Raw genomic sequence first — 11,349 nt, forward strand, 5'->3', positions numbered from 1 at the left:
ATCTAAGAACCAGACTTAAAGTGGATTTCAAAATAGTTTAGTTCCTGATGTATGAAAAATGAGCACGTGTCAACTAATTGTGAGGACGTCCTCACAATTAGAGGTGCATGAAAAAAATTATACCTTTTGCAAATTGAAAGATCTGCTATTCTGCAGCAGCCTATTGGAAACTAGAGATGATATGATAACGAGTGCTGAAAACATTCCACCGTAGAAGGATTATAAATTATTATAATATCTAATGCGACATTTAAGAAAAATATAGAGATTAAATTTAGGAGGATGAATTTAGCTATAATTTGTGCTTTGTTATAAAATGATTTATTGAAGATGATCTTAAATTATTAGACTTTTTGGCTTTGAATCACTGGATAACATATTCACTCGATGAAATGTAATATTGCTTTATATGAAGGTTTTCAACTTCTCGAACCTTTTCGAATTCTCGCAGATGCCTACCTCCTTCGTGCTCTCATAGCTGCCACCTCCTGCCATCGTCTTTCTCTCCATCATTACTAGTATCGGACTTTTCCCTCCAATCTCTCTCAGATCAAATCTTCATAAGATAAATAAAATCAAATATTATTTAAAAAAAAATGTATCTCATGCATTGCATGGGGGTCATAAGCTAGTCTATTTAATTATGGGACAACAAAGTGTAAGAAATTTTATATGAAATTCCATTAGATTATTGATCTTTAGAAAAAAGATTGGTCAATTTGTTCAGCTGAACTTCATATACTTAGAAATTTCTAAAAAAATTTGTCTTTGGAACTAAGCAAGATAGATAATATCAATGTAACATTAATTAAAAATCTCATGCACATATTTTTAAATAATAGTTTTAGCATGTATTTATTAAGGGTGCATTTCGTTACACTTTTTGATTTTTACTTTCTAAAAAATATTTTTTATTTTTTTTTGATTTTTGCTACAGAACAAAAGCAAAAAAGTAAAAAGTATGTTTGGTAACTAGTTGCTATAAAGCAAAAAGCAAAAAAGCAAAAAAAAATATATTTAGTAAGTACATAATATTTTACTATTATTTTATTTATTAAAAAATAAGATTCAAATCACTAAATCAAACTATATGCTCGAGCTAATCTATTAGCAATTCTATCTTTAATTACACTCATCTCTCATCAAGAGTTAGCAGTCCTATCAATACCTGTAGTAGTTTGGCTAGGGGCATCAATCTCATCTTCAGCAATAATATTTTCATCTGCATACTCAATAAAGAAACTATCCTCTCATGCCTTCTTCCTGATATAATTATGAATTGCACATGCAGCTATAACAATTCGTGCTTGCTTTTGTAAAGAATATAGAGGCATCTCTCTTAAGATAGAAAATCGCTTCTTCAACACTCCAAAGCAATGCTCAATTACATTTCGTAGAGATGAGTGATGATAATTGATTAACTCTTTGTTTGTTTTTGGTTGATGACCCCTTTCATGATAGTCTTGAAGATGATAATGTTCACCTCGATAATGTGTAAGATAGCTATGTATGTTTGTGAAGCCAGAGTCAACTACATAGTACTTTCCCTCTGATGGATTAGAAAATCTATATTTTGAATTTATGATCGCTAGTATAAAAATTCGAGAATCATTTGTAGTTCCTTCCCAACCAGACATGATAAAAGTGAATAACTTATCAAATGAGCAAGCACATAAAATATTTTGATTTATTATGATCTTCCTCCCTCAATAAGGAATTTGCTTACTAGAGGGCATGTAAGCACTAACATGCATTCCATCGATAGCTCCAACACAATCTTGCATACGAATTATTTTACTTAATATCAAGATAATAAAATAATTTCGTTAACTTTAAACAATAATGTGGACATACGAAAGTACCTTGAAATAAGGATAGCATTTGGGATTATAGCGAACTTTTGAAGGAGTTCTGGTAAAAAAAGGTGGCACTATAAGCTCCTTTGCATGTCGAACAATTGCCTTCAGTGTCTTTCTAAAATGATGATTAATTGTCTATTCAGAATACTGAACATGATCTGCCACTATTTGATTTTACTCTTTTTGACCAATTGTCATCAAGAATATAGCAACTTTTTCTTCAACACTTATAAATAGAGAATCATGCAATAGATTTTTTTGTCTTTAAGTCAAAGCAGAAGTTAAGGAACACACAACTATCCATCCTAAATAAATCTGGACACCTGTCTGGATTCTTAAGAAGTACCCTCATAACATATTCAGTACCGATCAAATTATTATTTTTATATGGTTGCTTGCATAGATACAAATTATAGTACTCCTCAACTGTTGCTATAACAACAAACTCTATAGCATCATCTTTCTTTTCATCAAATAAATAATTTTTTTTTATTTTCTCTCCATCACTAAAATTAGAAGTATTTAAATTCTTTCCAACTTCTGAGTCAATCTCCATTTCTATATTACTGTCCATATCCTGTTAGTATGAAAGAAAATAAGAACACAGATATTATCCATATCCTGTTAGTATAAAAGAAAATAAGAACACAGATATTAGTATAGAATAATTCAAGTGATACATAATCTTCATAACATCATAAATCCATAGCATAAAGTTTAAAAGATAATAGATCATCAATCCAAACAAAGCATAATATGCACATACATAATTCCTGATATAATATTTTAATACTTAAAATCCACCTAAACAACTAAAAGCCACATGAACATCCTACAAACTTGCCAACCACCCCAACCTACGCTCACTTGACATCTCAATAAATACTTCCCTCCATCTCTTGTCTTGCAACTTCTCAATTGCCTTCAAATATGTAGGCATAGTCACTCTTTCAATACTTTCAAGAACTTTAATGCAATTTGCAATTGAGTACTGTCCAAAACTCAAAGTTGTAGCTGTATATTGTTGCATCATCATATTATTTCTTGTCTGGCTAGCCTCTGTTCAGGATCTGATGGCATTCGCTATCTCTGAAACTTTTGATTGACTTCTCACATGACAGATACTCTCACTAAGGATTGGATCTCTTGGATGACGATAGTTTTTTGAACCACTAGACTCTCCATCTATACTAACATCATCGGGAAGAAGCTCATTATCTGGAGAATCACTGCTATCTGACACATCTTGGGTGCTTGTCATAGCCTCTTTATCAGTAGCAGTAGTGTCCCCACATATTATTATGAGCTCTTCATATTTAGGATAAATGAAAGTTCAAAATCGCTTCACTTCTGGATGAATTTATAATAACAAATTTATATGTGAGACATACAAAATTAAATTAATTAAGCAAAAATATAATAAATTATAAAAAGATATAAAAAAAAAGAAAATAATTGGTTACTTATAGCAATGTAACTTTCCTAGACATCATTAGGAGCTGTAGCAATTTTCAAAACTGGATTCCATCCAAATCTAGTTGGTAACTTCTTCAAATCAGAAAAAACTCTATAGTACTTCCTTAGTTGATTGAACTTATTCTGGAATTACTTCAACTCATACTTCTTTTCAGTTTTCATATAAAATTTGACACATATTTTCTTCCAAGATTCCTTTGTAAATATTGTGGTTGACCTATTCCCTTTTTGAACTTACTCCATCATTAAATCTATGAATATGTTTTTCTATTCTACTATCCAATTTATAGAAGATATTGCAGCATCTTCAAAACTAACGGATGGTGGAACTCTAAAACTCGTCACTATGCAATTAATAATCTTAAGCAACTACGTAACCAATTATAATGATAAAAGTTACTTGATTTATACCAATTGCATAATAGTAAGTAATAAATTCAGCCCTTGATGAAACTTTAAATCAAACTCTATCTAGATTCAGCCCTTGGTTAGAGTCTTATCATATGGTCAATTATTACTTAGAAGCTTGGACTTAATTTTGTTGGGTGCCAAATGAGTTGCATGGAGGAATGATAGTATTCAGCTTATTGTAGGACCAATCTGCCACAACACAACCTTAATATTTAAAGCTTAACACATATAAAGTCTCATTAACATTTAAAGCTTAAGAACTAACACATAGGTCATACTAACCTCATCTTTTAATGTAGAATCAATATATCTAGATTATCAGAACCAATAATTTGGAGATTATATATGACTTTAGAAAGGTGTACAAAACCCAAATCAATCAGTACGTATGTCTACATATTTTATTACTATATCAATGAGTTTGTTTTATTTGCATGAGCATACATGGAAAGCCTCTTCACCATTGTTTTTACAAAAAGAAACAAATACGGTGGATTCTAGTTGTTGGACTCACATTATTCTTCTGAATGTATATTTTAACTGAAAACTCATACATATTTAGTATAAATATATAATCGCTTTGAAATGTGGACGAGCTTAGATACAGTATGATGAATTACCACTACACCTGGTGTGCAGTTCATATGTACATGAACCTTCTAATATTAGCTGAATGTTCTAATGGAAAGCAGAGGAGAAGATTTAGATCTTTAAATGAACTATTTGCTGATAATGGCAAGTAATAGGTGCACTATTTCATCCAAGTGGATGTATGTCAGATCATGAAATAATTTTAGTTTTACAATTTAAACAAGTAGAGTGAGTCAGGCTTTTCTTCGAACAGTGAGAAAGCATGCTGTGCTCACCATCACAGACATGAAAAGGATCTACATTCCTATTTCATCATTTGCTTGATTTTTCATGTCTAGAAGTAAATATAATAAAATCAAGCACAGAAAGCATCTTTCTAGCAACACAAGACCTTTTTGATGAAATTTGCAACCAAAATAATGGAAATAAAAGTCAAAACTTTGCTAAGTACCCACATAGCATGAAATCAAAATAGTAACCTCTAAATATTCCATCAAGAATACAACAGAAAATTGACTAACATGGCAATGTTATAAATCATATTCCCATACCAAATAGACCACATCATTTGCAGATGAAGAAAATTAAATTTTCCGCATACTTCTGTTTTGATCAAGCCTTCTCACTGCAATGAATGACCCGTTCTATAGCTCTAGGGTCCATCGCCGTCCGCCACCGCTGATGGCCACTGTTGAATTCATCACTGGCCGCTGCTTATCCTCGAATTTCTAGCTCGATTGTGATCGCATCGAGAGAGATAAGGAGGTGGAGGAGGAGTAGGGGTCCTCGAACTCGGAGAATACTTAGGCGGAAAAGGCCGGAGCCCCATCGATCAGCGACGCTCGCTGGCCAGGCAGGCAAAGAGCCAAAGAGTGGGAGAGGGGGAGGTGGTGAGCATCGGAATGAGTTGGAGTAAGTCAGAAAGAAGTAAAAGTAAATTTTAGAAAGTAAAAAAATTTGCTGTCCATGTAAAGCAAATATTTTTGATTTTTTGATTTTTACTTTTTACTTTTTGGATTGCTATCAAACACTACTTTTTGATTTTTATTTTTTAAAAATTAAAAAAATAAAAAATACTTTTTTAGGGACTAAGCAAATGCACCCTTAGAGAGTGGGCTTCGGCTTATTGGTAAGCTTGCTTCTTGCAACTTGGTCGTTGGATTTTTGAAACACGAAAACAAGCCTTCACACAAGGGCAAGCCTTGTGCACTTGGATGCCACTCTTTTTTCCATGATACATATTTGTTTAGAGTCTAAACTATCATCTATTTCATTCTTAGATCCAAGAGCAAGATTAAATATAAATCATTTTGTAAAAATAAGATTTATATATTCCACAAATTGATAATCAAGTGTACTTCTTTCACAAAATTCGCTAAAGTATAAAACATTTAATATTCCCTTCTAGGGCTTCTACTTGGTAAGCACAAAGCAAATTGATGGACAGCAAATTTTGGACCCATAGGCTCCTCTCACCACGCAAGCAGTTTCAACAGGGGAGGCTGGCATTGATGAGAGAGCAAAAAAGCTCTCAACCACAATTCTAAAACTCCCCAATCCCCACCTACCTCCATGGAAGGTTGGAAGACTACGAGGCTTTGGAAGACAACAAGGCTTAAGATTTGTAATTGCGTGCCGACCTGGGGATGTGGATGTCCAATGGCATTTTGGATGAAAAAATGAATTGAGATCACTTCCTAAAGCTATGTAGAAATCTATCACTCTATGTATCAAAGTGAGCTGAGTAGACTTGATCTGAGCCGATTAGATCCAGTAAAAAAATATTTCAAAATAGTATCTATCACATAAGACTAAGGTTTTAATAGTGTTGCCATCCTAGTTCTGAAAAATAAATTAAAAAAGTATTGCTGTTTTGTTATGCACCCCATAGAGTTATTTTAGAAATGATCATTATTTGCCCAAACAACTAACTTGCATTTAAACATTTTTTTGAACTGAAAGAATAGTTGACATGATAACAGTAATTAGCCATCAGATTGGAGAATAATGGATGACAACAACAGAATAGAAGTTTGAATTAAATTACAAAACCTTTCAGAGATCAAGAATAAATTAAACTTACATCTCATAGTTTGAAAAAATCTATGTTACCCCCTTGAGGTTTATTTTTATTTAATATTTTAACCAACAACTTAATAGAACTTTAGTTAAAATATTAATCTTAAATAGGATCCAAATATGATGTCAGAAATTTTTTTTAAAATGATCAAAATAACTTTAAGTGACACAATTGCTATCCAAGAATATAAGAAATGTGTGATCCTCTTCCCCATCAACAGCAATTTTGTTTTTTTATATGAGATAAACAGTTTCATCAATACCATTAATTTAATAAGATGTAACTATAGCTTGCACAAACTATGAAGCGTGAGTATAATAATCCCAAACCTCATAGCAGATATTTGTAATTTATTCTAAAAGTTTTGTCAGGCATAAAGTCTTTTTTGTCAGATTTAAAAAGGAATATTATTATCATATTGTCATTAATACTGGCTTGTACCAACATTAATTTAGAGTTATCAATGATTAATTAATACAAAACACATGCATGATGATCATTATCATGTTATATAAATTTTTTTCCACATCTACACTTCAATTGCTGATATATTATTTGGGCTTTAAATAATTTATTCAAAATCAGAGAACCTGCTTGATGTGAAACCATTACCTTAGACTGCATAACATTATAATGGTTATTATCTGCAAGTATGCAAGATCGGTTACTAGATTTTTGTTTGTCGAGGTTTAGTCTTGTCACACCCTGAATCCCAGTATCCAGATCGATCATGTGACACAGCCGCATGAATCTTAGAGCGATGCCCTAAAGATCATGCAATACCTATAAGATAACTTCATTGCTCGAACACCAAGTCAAATCTATCTGAAATTGTGTCTTGTAACTCTAAAAAAAGAAAGAAGGATTGTGAGCTTAACAGCCCATAAAATCTTCCATACTCAGACCGACATGAATATAAAACATCTTTTAATAAATATATATAATTGATAAAAAAATAATAAGATTTATATCATCAATTTGATAGTTGAATAATATCATCATGTACAATTCTATTAAACACGTCATATATCATAGTTCAACAATTCTATTCAACAGTAATTCAATGAGATTACTTATCATTTACTGATTAACACAGTTCTGATACAAACATCATTATTATTCAAGCATTGGACTAGATCCGCTCATGCTTCAGCTATGGCAGGCCAAACATATACCATGTTTCCACTTGTGGTTAATAACCACATCTCAGCCCGCAGCTAACATTATAATACCACGTTTCACACATATTAGCTAATTCTAGATACCCTTCAATTAGATTTGGTTCATCATCTTAATTTGATTTCGGTACTGGATTAGTCACAACCGTACTTTAGTCCATGATAGGTCAAAATATCTCAGCCTGCGGTTAAGATGCCATGTTTCATGCATGATCGAATAATCCACATGCTCTCCTTTCCTATGCTCTATGTTTATCTTTCTGATATTGGATTAGTTATAACCATGCTTCAGTCCGTGATACGCCAAATACAATGCTATGCCCCAGCTCGAGGCTGATCTAGCATATACACCATATTTCTTATATGGCTAAATAGTCCAAACACTATCCATACCCCATCCATATTATTAAGATCATAATTTGACTGTCAGTATTAGATTAGTCACAGTCATGCTACACCCCGTAGTATGCTACCAATCTGAAACTGATCCAGCATATTCACCATATTTCTTACATGATCCACTAACTTAGATGCCGCCCACACTCCATCAATTAATTACATTAAATCATGATCTTCTTTACTCAGTAATCATCAAACACCAATTAATCATAATTCAAGCAATATCAATTCAACAATGTGTAATACACATACCGATAGATATACAATACGTATCAATCATATAGATTTAATTTTCAATAAATATGTAGATAATTATATTAAAGAATCTTTACCTCTATAAATGATTGACTTAAACATAGTAAGTGATGAATTCTTCGATCTACAAACTCAGGGCAAAGTATTCGATTGAACACCATCTTGTCCCAACAATTGCTCATCTACAGAGCCAATCTTTACCATCAAATTGATTGTAACATCAAGGATTCTCAATAAAAAATTATAAAAAATAAGGATAGATGGTTGCACGATGATAGTCTAAGACCTCGGATTTCATAACTCAATCTAAGATACCTCTTAGTGTCAACTCAAATCTATTATGTACCTGGACTCTCTACTAGTCCACAAAATCTCTAAAGAGAGAAATCTATGAAGAGTGAGAAAGTAGAGAGGAAACACATAGAGAGAGAAAGTGAAAAGAGAAAATAAGTAAAAAGAGGGAAAGAAAGAGAGGGAAGAGAGAGAATCTCTCTTTTCTTTTCTTTTTCTTCTTTTTTCCTTTTTTTTGCCTCTTTTTGAAAAACAGGAGTGGAAGGCTTGAGCCAACCACCCCCCGATGGCACAACCCAATGTTGGTGGTGAACCCCCCAGCATCGGCAGATTTTCGATAACACCAACCTCGACTGTCCAAGCATAGTGAGTCTGGCAATGATCGTCGACTAAAAAGAAGAAAAGAAAAGAGGAGAAACAATGGATGGTCCTATTTTAACATTAATCCGCCATCTCACCAGCCTAAATCCTAATAATAGCAACCTCCTTAGAGATTGGAAGAAGGAATAAAAGGAGATATAGACTTTACCTTTGCTCAGGTGAGATCACATGGCTGGTTTATCGAAAAAATCCTGAAGACCATCTACGAAAAATCAAGAAAAATCGAAAGATTCTCACCGACAATGAAAAGAGCTTTGGGGTGTGATGAATAGAAAAAGAGGAGCTCTTTTTTTGGATCAAAACCCTTGCCCTAAGTTTCCTCTTCCTAGTTAGAATCAGAGAAGAGGAATACTCCTATTGGGAGTCATCCTTCTCTTGCTCATGTGCATGGCGTGTGAGCCGTTTTCAATTTTTTTGTTTCTTTTTCATGCTTTGAGATTCATACAAGGGACTTTAGGTTTAGGATTTTTTTTTTCTAGACAAGTTATTATAAGTTTCGATCTCCTCTATTTATGTCTATATTTTGCTTTCTTCCCTCTCTTTTCCCCCTTTCCTTGCATCCCTTGCTTTATGCCTTCATTCTCCTAATAAAGCTGGTGGAGACTTTGTCTCCTCCACTTGGTTGTGTGCGTACTACTACATATATGAATAAAATCTGGACACTATCTGATTGTACCCAAATCCATTCGATTGGATAGGAATTGGATCTAATCTGCAATCAAATGCACATTTGGTTTCAAATATAGGTTTGATTGACAGCAAATTATATTTGCTCACACCTCCCAGGCCTCATGTCGTAAAGTTGCAAGTGGATTGACTTGACCCAGATTTTACACAAAGTAGCAAACCCAACTTGATATTTACCTACCACTTAGACGCTCTAAGTGAGCATGGTTGCCAGTTATGAACAATCTAAGCAGATATTTCTATACATGCAAATCTTTTTTTTTTAAAAAAAGAATTGTATATCCAATGTCTCATATCTATCATTAAAATTGGATTTATAGTTGACATTGTGATCCATACTGAGTCCAATCTCCAATTAAGTTAAACATGGATCCTATAAAATGAGAACCATCTATCCCAATCAAATCCAATTAAAATTCATAATTATATTCTAAAAAATGAAAATTTAGCACCTTACACAGGCCCAATATAGACACAATTTAAATGGAGCCCTAATTAGACATAAGCCAAGAAAGTAATATGGTGAGACATATATCGAAATCTTAAACCTAAAGTAGGAAAATAATATTAGTATCACAAAATAATATGCCTCTCTAGGGGGCTTGCCACCAAACATATGGCCCTTCACCTTAACCATATTTAAGCCGGTGCAAATCTTTTGCAAGAAGTGTTTATTACTAGCATTTCAAACTTAAATGACTTTAATTATTTTTTCCCTAATGTAGAACTACAACCCACTACCAGATGATCTGTAAACAAAAGAGCTCTTGCATGCACCAATCAGCTGCTTGTTGCATAATTATATAACACCATAGTCTGCATCCAACTAGTTGACACTTGCTCACCTAGCTTTAATTTGTATATAGATAATTTTTGCAATTACCAAAGTCTCTTAAAGGAATAGAAGGTTAGACCACATGGAGGGATGCAACTAGTCCTCCAAGCCCTGTCTACTTTAGTTTATTTTAAAAATTCATATCCAATGGAAGTGTTGCATTTGGTTGTTGCATAAGTACATGCCCCCAATCTCCTCCATTGATTAGATCCCAACTCCACCACCTGAAGGGCTGGTGGACACAACACAAAGAGACAAGAGAAGTAGCTCTCTTGAATACCATGGTCCCCCTCCCCACCTCTTCTTAATCACTTTGGTTAGAGAGCCAAATATTTTTTTCCCTTTCCTTATTGTATGCTATGATTATTTACTAACCTGATGTAAATTATAGTGTTTTGTATTCAATAATTGAAGCAAATCCCATCTGTAAACATTATGTAAATATAAAACTGCACAGAGTCTTGTGGATTATCATTTCAGTATCTTATATAACCCAAATAGAAAACAATGAACTACTATTTTGATGGTTCTATAAAAATTTCTTGCCAGTCATAAACTTTGCAGTGGTTCATAGCTTGGCATCTACACCTTAAGATTTGAACTAGTGGCTTGTACATTCAATCTAGCATTTGCTGAATCTTAAAAATTTCACTATGATGATTGAATACATGTCTATTGTAAAACAGTTTTCATTGGATTTGCGAGATGCATGTTGCTGCATTTCATTATACAACAGTCTAATTTGACCCTTGAAAATTTGTTAGAAGCTTGGATGTATTCAAGTATCCAAAAACTTTCATCCTTCGATCATTATAAATCTCTTTCAAAATTTATGGGCTAGTGGTACCTTTTGCTTTCGGAAGCTATGACTTTAGAGTTTTTATTTACTTTGAAATTTAATTGAGA

The sequence above is a fragment of the Elaeis guineensis genome, chromosome 7 (assembly GCF_000442705.2).
Source record: "Elaeis guineensis isolate ETL-2024a chromosome 7, EG11, whole genome shotgun sequence".
NCBI classification, from domain to species: Eukaryota; Viridiplantae; Streptophyta; class Magnoliopsida; order Arecales; family Arecaceae; genus Elaeis; species Elaeis guineensis.